This window comes from Lates calcarifer, linkage group LG13, assembly GCF_001640805.2.
Source record: "Lates calcarifer isolate ASB-BC8 linkage group LG13, TLL_Latcal_v3, whole genome shotgun sequence".
In the NCBI taxonomy this organism is placed as follows: domain Eukaryota; kingdom Metazoa; phylum Chordata; class Actinopteri; family Centropomidae; genus Lates; species Lates calcarifer.
The window spans coordinates 14468045-14476933 of NC_066845.1; positions in this window are offsets into that span (position 1 = coordinate 14468045).

The window sequence follows — 8889 nt, forward strand, 5'->3', positions numbered from 1 at the left end:
ATATTACTGATCTTGTTTACAGTGAAGTGGAACACAAATGTCATATTTTGGGGATTTAGGACCTAGGTTTTTTCTTTTTTTTCTAAATCAAAAAGTAATAATAATAATAATAATAATAATAAAACCTTTACATAAAGAATTGCCATGTAAAGACAATGCCACATGTTTCAGGAATTTCTTTTACTGTCTTTTGATAAGTAAAGGGGACAGGAAATTGCTAAAAAAGGATCCTTCTCTTTCTTGCCTATATTAAGTCAAACTTAGTGATATCATTATTTGCAAACTTACAGCAGAGTCAGCCTGTCAGGAATGCTCAACTATATTTGCAACCCCAATGGAATGTGCTATGATTGTGTTTTTTGTCAAAGAAACCCCATTTGGCTTTACATGATATGTATATGAAAACCACTCTTACATATCATGTGTCATGGGTAGGAGAGGACTCAGTATGTGATATTAGTGCCAATCAGAATATTCCATCCAGTTGGATGGAATATTCTGATTACCTCCTTATGTAGGATATACCTTGTACCTCCTTATGTAGGATAAATATTTACATACATTCAGGGATTTAGTCTGTTGTGCAGAAATGTTTCCTTATAGGCTATTGTATCTTCAAGTTTCTCCAGTCTTTAAAAGGTGTGTTTTACCACTGATCCTACTAGTCTCTCAGAAGAAGGAGGAGACAAGGAAAACAAAATCAGAATATCACATTTACTCCTATAAGCCCATGTGGACAGGCAATAAGCCAGCAGGACGTTCCACCATCAAAGTTGAGAAACTTTGGGTTGGAATAAAAGGTCAGCCAATTCCTTGAATTTGTTGTTACATCAAAAGTCAAACTAACTAAAATAGATTTTAGTAATCACATGAAATGTTACACAATTTCTAAGTAAGTTTTAAAATAACTTGGAGGCCTTGGTTGGCTGCATATTTATGACAGTGTGAGAATTTCTCCTGCAGGGGTCACTATTTCATCACTAAATAAATGCAGCTACGTTTTTTTTTTTTTTTTTTTTTAAACTTTCCACCTTCACAACAACTTTACAAACCTACAAACCATGACTCAAGGACGACACCACCAATAGTAATCTCTCACTTCAGTAGGAGAGTTGTATACATCTGTGTGTGTTTTGAGGAGTCATATTAGGCTTTGAACAAACTTTTACACAAGAATTTTCTTGACCTTCTGTGGATATTTTATTAATTGGCTGTCAGGTTAAATTCCACTGGAGCCACTTTCCATATTAATTCCTAAATTCCTGACTACCAGCACCACCTAAAGTGTTTGGAGCACAGATTATTAATCAAGCACCAAGTACATGTGTTTTACATTTCAACAGTAAGTGGTTTACGTACATAATGCATTATGGAACAGTTTAAGATTTAAGATGTTGATTCATATTACGGTCTCATATCTCTCCTTGTCAATGTATGCATGCATAATTATTTGGTTACAGAGTACAGAACATTCATTCCAGTACAGCTAATGCCTTGGACTCAGGGTAGCCACACTTCTAAAAACATGTGGTGACCATTTTGCTAAAATAATTGAGCCATTAAATTATTTGAGCTGCAGAGTTGTTAGTGCTCTGGTGATAAATGACAAAGCTCTGATGCATTCTTTCCTCTGTGGTCATCTACAATACGCTAGATTGGCTAGCTGTCCCAAAAGCTAAAGGTAAACATACTTAGTTCTCATTTTGTGTGGTCCCCTGAGAACCAAAACATGCTTACAATTTGGTGTCTGGATTTAGATAAGGTGAAAAGGCAGGGTCTAAAAAGCAAGCATTATATATGCATACCAGCAAGTACAAGAACACTGAGTTTAATAGTCTGTGAACTGAGCAGAGCTACAGTTACATCATTAGAAAAGCTGGATCAGTCACTTTCAAAAATGTCTCACTAACTTTGACATTAAACAATTTTTGTGTGTCCTAGTGGATTTGTGGTCACATTAATAAATCTCTGACATCCGAAATATCAGAGATTCTGAAATATTAAAGTGGAACTCCTCCCAAAATGTTTCTCTGTATGGTTCAAAGAAAGCTGTAAAATGTTTGTAATTTTCACATTAACAGAGAACAGCTGCTTGAATTCTGTCAGTTACAATGGACTCCAAAAAAAAAAAAAAAAAAAAAAAAAATCAACACACCCATATATAGGAACTTCTCATGTCATAATCAACTTTTCTTTTGGCCATCCAAACAAAATACACTATTTCCAGCAGCATCACAAGATAGCACATGAGGTTTGGGTGTAATATCTCTTTAAAAAAATAGGCCTGAAAATGCCCCAACAGCAGATTTTTCTTCTTTACGCATGAAATGATCCTTTAAATGAGACAGAGCCAAAATAACATTTTCTTAATTCCCTAAGATCAAAGGGGTATGAAAGTGGTATTAATATTTTCACCTCTTTGCCTCACTTTTTTCTACAGTAATTTTGAAATAACTGAAAAGAAAACAAAGATTGGTTTTATGCTTTTACCTCAACTTCACCTCGATGCCTGCCTGAGTGAATTAGAAGATTGATTTGATCCCCAACTTCTGCAAGCTTTTGTTGAAACTCCCTGAGCTCTTGAATACACTGAAGAAAATGAGACCACTTAATGACACGGCCTGACCTTTATCTTTCCTCAATTCCAGGTAGCCGTTCTCATCAAGATGGCCTTTTTCGGCCTGACATGACCTTTCATTAACTCTCCATTGTTCTTACTGTAATGTCATACAGTCTATCTTTCATTGTCTATTGTCTACCTGTCACAACTTGGTGTCATAGTTAACTTCTCTGATGCATTACCTCCAGGATGGTGACTTTTGTAAATTCCAATGGTACAGGAAATTCATAGAACTAATATTCTACCCTGATGGTAAACTAAACTTTAATGTTGTTAATAAATGCAGAATTGCTTTACACAAGAAAAATATGGCACATCCCTCCCTACAGCAGATAATCAAAGACACTCCAACCAGCATCCAACTTTTGATTAGATATTCCATCAAGCTTGATGAAAACAGAACAAAGTAGTCATGTAGAGATGTCTGTGTATATTAAATCCCAATCAAAGCACCTGGATCCTAGTTCCTGATAGATGGTAATTTATTTTTGAAAAACAAATCTCACACGATTGTTAGAAGAGGGACTGTCAGATACCTTCGTATCTGCCGGCTTGTTTTGGCATTCACTACTATTTCAGAGTAGCTGATTATTAGACTTTTGGAGTGTGTGAGACATAACGTACCCACATGTGAGAACTGGAGTGCCCTCTTTCGCTCCAGTAGTAGACACACTACACATCTGGATCTCATCCCTTGTGAGGGAAAGCCAATCATCACATACCTGAGCAAACACTCTTGACTTTCTTGGGATTCGGCAATGGAGAGGTTCAAACTTTAATTATTGCACCCATTTGTCAGAAGTGTAAAGATTTCCATAGGTATGGTCCAAAATCTGATATTATATAGAGATTCTGGACTCTGGAAGTCAAGCAGGCACATTTTGAAAGAAATCTGGCTTGCTAAAGAGCACTGACACTGTGCAGTGAAGTGCATCTTGAGTATCAAAGGGAAAAAAATTAGAGGAGTAGGATGATCACTTTCTTTATACCATAGCCCAGTGCAGGTTATGGTTCATATCATAGAATATTGTTTTTTTAACCTTAACACAATCCATCCTTCTGTTTCAGTCTTCACACTCCTCGCCTTCCTCAGAGCCACACATTTGCCTCAAATCCCTGCTGTTGGAGAAAAACTCTTTTTTCATGGCTGGGCCCATTTCCCAATATTCCAGCATCATGGATAATGATGGGGCCCTTTACCTGCGTATATATGAATGCTTTTAACAGAATTCCCTCAACTTCTTCCTCACTTGATATTCCAACCTTTTTCAGCCGTGTTGTGCTGAATTAATTTTAAAAAAGGGAAACATGGAAAGTAACAGTGCAGAAAATTGAGAGCAGATTTCCCTTTTGCATTTTAAGTTGGCTGTGATGCGTATAAGCTTCCTGTAATGCCTCATCGCCAGCCAACATAAGCTCATTTCTTTTTCATTCCCCTTGAAGTGCTAATTCAATAGAAATTACATTTCAAAACCCTGAAGGACGTAGTCATCTTTTTGGTTGTGAATAACAAAATATAGAAAGTGCATCACTGAGGTCAAAAACAAAAGGGCCACCTTCACTTACAGGCACTTCAGTGAGTACTTATTGCTCTTATGCATCGAGTGGTTTTATCCTCATTTAGAATCTATGTGGCTGAATCTTAAACCTGCACATTGTATCATATAATCAGGGCCATAGCTGCCACTGAGGACAATGAGGTTATATCCCCTGAGTCTTTAATGTTTTTTTGTTTTTTTGTTGGGGTGGGGGTGTTGCTAATTTAAAGGTTTTAATAATATAGTAATACAGGGGACTTTATATTATCAAATTGGTAAGTTGATTCTGCTATTTTGGACTCAATATGTTTAAATAGGATGGATTTCCAAGAAACCTCTGCATCAGAAGAGGAGGTATACGAGGGGTAGAAAGGAAAGCAGACAGACTGAGTGCTTATGAGGAGATCAACATGAAAACTTATTATTTGCATTATTTGTGCCATAAACTGCATGAATTGCAAGTAATATGTGGAAACGTTTAATATACCAACAAAAAAACCCTTCCTGTTAGCTCAATAAGCTTTTGACATCTAGTGATGGTGGTCAGTGATGGTTTTGCATTTAACACACCTGGCATACACCGATGGGTGTATATTTTTGTTGTGTGACTTAACCAAACTGCAGTAGCCACTCTCTCCAAAGTCCATGGGCAGCTGGAATCAGGAGTAGTATCAATGATTGTATATAAAGACATGTAGTTACTGAGTAATATCCACAGGCACTGAGTTTACTGTGTAAATGAATCTAGCAAGACTTGAAGCTCTGCAGACGCTCTCTATTTTCCAGTGTAAGGGCTGCAGTTCAGCAAGTACAGGAAGTGTTGAGGGCAGCAAGTCTGTTTGAGAACTGATATCAGCAGCAGTTGAGTTGAGCTCCAGGTACTTTATTTAGAAATAAAGCAGCTTACTTCAAACCTGTGAAATTACTGTTTAGAGGTGAATTTGTATGCGGGACAGATCCTTGATTTGCATACATTTTTTTTTTTAAACCTTTGATAGACAAATCTGGCAGCTAATATGATAAAAGAGAAACAGCAGCTAAATGAGGCTATACACAAAGTTATCTCCACAGGTAGATATAAGTGACCTGTACGTGAACATAGACTGTCAGCACAGGTTAAACTGAAAAGCATAAGCATTAAAAAAAAAAATGAACGTTATACTGGTGCTCTCATTCTGGCTATTATATTTGCAACATTAGCATGTATGAAAATTCTGCTCTTTCATCAAAACATGACTTTCCGTCTGAGAAACAGTGTCAATACAGGATTTAATCAGCATTATTTATTCACCATATTGTCATATTTTAATCCTCCTATGATCAGCTCTGTAATCAGACAGCTGCCTCGATGGTCATCAACATGGGAGTCTATTTCGTCTCTAGTGTCTCAAATCCTAGCTTCCTGACATACACGGGTCAGCAGGCAGAAAAACACTGTGTTAACACTGTGATAGACACATTCATCAATCCACATGACATGCATGGATTAGAGGAAAAGCCATGCAGGTACCATGTTGTGAGGTAAACAGTAATTACCCCTGAGCCACCGCGATGATGGGTGTGCTCTCCTGAGCTAAATTTTGTGCATGTGTGTCAGCGACAGTATCAAAGACACATCCACCTGCTCTACAGCAAAGTACTGAATGTTTGTGGCACTGGGACGTGCTTCTTCTCACAGGCCTGTGGTGACAGGCAGCTATTCTGTCAGCCACAGACAATGCAGCAGCAGATTTCGGATTAGTCTTCTGATTGCAGTAGCAGCAGGTGTGCTGACTCGGAGTGGATGGTGTTGATGGCAGTGGTGACAAATAGCCGACCTGCCTGGAGCACTCACGCTATCTGATGGAACTTGTGGCAGCTGCTATAACAGTATATTTTGTGGAGAAGAAAAAAAATCTCATCAAATCTCTGACCCTCACTAGATGAAGTCTGGATGTGCAGTACACAGCAAAATCAAGTGTTAACTTTTTAAAGTCTAATTCAACTACAAGATTATTCCTCAGACAGTGTCAGTGTTGATACAGAGAGTTAAATGACATACTCTGCTAACAACTCTACAGAGCTGATTTCACTAGGTAGCCAGTGTTATTGCCAGAGGTCCAACGTGTCTGTTTTCTCCAGCATCGAGGCGGGAGACTATTGTCTTCATTTTTGACTGGACGTGACCAGACGACACTCCAACTGTGACCAGGAGCATTGATGTGTGTACATCTAATTTGAAATTACCTACCCAGTACTATTTATTTTAGCTGGTGCTTTATGCTAAGTATCCCGGTTGTTCACCATGTACTGCCTAGTTAATTGAAAAGAATAAACCTCTGTCACATGTGTTGCTAAGTGAATTAATGGATCTAGTAACGTTTTGCTCATGGGGAAAATAGCAGTGAGCAGTCCACTGGTCCCTTACAGCAACGAAACAGTGAGGCAACACTTTTATTTCCAAGGCAAGGACACAGTAACGGTGTGTTTTGAGATTATTCACGGAAGTTCATGCACTTGGTCTGTTTCTGTTTGTAGCCCTAGTTTAAAAATATATATTTCTTTAAAAGGCCACTGTAGACTTAGACTTAGACTAGACTTTAAGTTTTTGTAGCAGTGTGATGTGACAGGATGATGGGTGAATTCAAATGAAAACACAGACTCTTATTTTGAGGTATGCAGATTAGCATTTCTGCTATCATGTTTACACATATAGTGCCACATTGCCATATTGTGCTATTGAGGACTACTGTCCATTGTTAGGATAATGTTACTGTAAAACCAGTGCTGTCAATATGTGGTGCGACAGATAATACATTTCTGCTTGAAATCTAAACTTATTTTGTATGGTCTTGTTTTGTTTCCTTCTTTCATTGCAGTAGGGAATAATATTGTGTAGTGTAACAGGGTGAATTATAAATTGACTCCCTATGATGTGTCGGGCCCCGGGCTTTTCTGTGTGTTTGCATGTTCTCCCTGTTCTCTCTCTGTACTCTGGACTCTTTACTCCCACAGTCCAAACACATGCAGGCTAACAGGTGACTCTAAATTGCCCATAGGTGTGAATGTGAGAGTGTGAATAGCTGTTTGTCTCTATGCGTTGGCCCTGTGATGGACTGGCGATCAGCATCCAATGTCAGCTGGGATAGGCTCCAGCCCCCCCACAACCCTTAACGGATAAGCTGTATAGATAATGGATGGATGGTGTTTTTAAAATACAGATCAACTCTACAAAGAGTTAAATATTGAGTTCAATTTTCCATCCTCTGCAGTGTTAATATGACAGTAACTCTGTTCAGTGTTAAAAAAGACACTACACACTAGTGTTGCATAAATTCAACACTGACCTGTGTTGACTGGTTGACTGACAACTATTAAGAGAGTTGCTGCAACTCTGTCATAGTGTGAAGTATTTAACGTTAAAAGTGTAGTTTTAACTCTATGTATGTCTCTATGTATCTCTATGTATACTATATGTATGTGTAGACCAATATAGATACTTTCAAAGTGTAGAATTTAACTCAATAGGTGTTGAATTAACACTGCTGACTTTGCTGTGTATGTTTGCTGTGTTATACTGGAGATGGGCTGGTGACCCATCTGTGCTTTCAACTCAGTGTAGGCTGTGGACATCATCATTTCTACATATAATTTTTACATTGATAATAGTGATAATGTAGTGTTTTCAGCAATGCTGTCATAACTTATCACTGTCTGAAAAAGTTTCACACCACTAAATGTCCAAAGGTCTCCTCTCTTCATTAGCATCTCTTATCGGCCCACCTAGCCAGCAGTAATCAGTGAAGATCGGTCGAGTCAGGAAGAGTGAGGGATGAAGGGAAGAGGCGACGGGTAAACTTCCTATGGAATGTGCCTTTTTTTTCTCCAGCAAAGGGTGGAGTGTTTCTTAGAGACAGAAGAGGGGAGCATTTTACCCTATTTCTTTTTAAGAATTATTTTTGGTTACAGTACACTACGCAAGAATACTTCCCTGTGTTAGTAAACAGAGACAGTCATTTCGGAAGATAAGACTGTTTTTTCAGCAGTGAGGAAATGACCTTGTGATTTCAAAGCCTTGAGTGAATCAGAGAACATTTAACTCATTGGTAACACAGCGAAAGAGTCACCAGTTGGTGGTATCATGTCAGATGATTATCTTCATTTCAAATGGTGCATTTCATCATGTATTTAAAATATTATTTATTAGAGCTGGCCAGCAATGTATGTGTGAAAAGTACTGGCTCAAATTGTGAAGCCTTTTTTTAAACCAAAAAAAAAAAAAAAAAGAGAGAGAGAGAGAGAAAAAACCTGAAATTGATAAGCTCTGTGAGAGCATAAGTACAAGCCTGTGGAATTAATTTCATGTTTCCTTGAATTAAAAAAGGAGGATGTTCTTTGTTTATTTCCTCTTAGATAATGATTTTAATCTTCTTCTTAGCGTGACATCCATGCATTCTTATTTTTACAAACTCCCCACTTATTACATAACTGGCATGTGACATGACCAACTGCTGATAACAACAATAAGTCACAAATTTAAAGTTGTTACTGTGGGTACATTCAGGAACAAAATCTTCTAAACCTAAAAAAAAGAATGATCAGCCAGTGGCTGAAACATTGTTCAGGTCTGTTTGGTGAACTAAAGCACTTAAACAAAATATAATTCCCATAGTGGATTTAAGGAGACACATGGTAAGAATTTAGAAAACAATCTCATAGAGAAACCGATGTCCATCGAGTGTACATCTGACA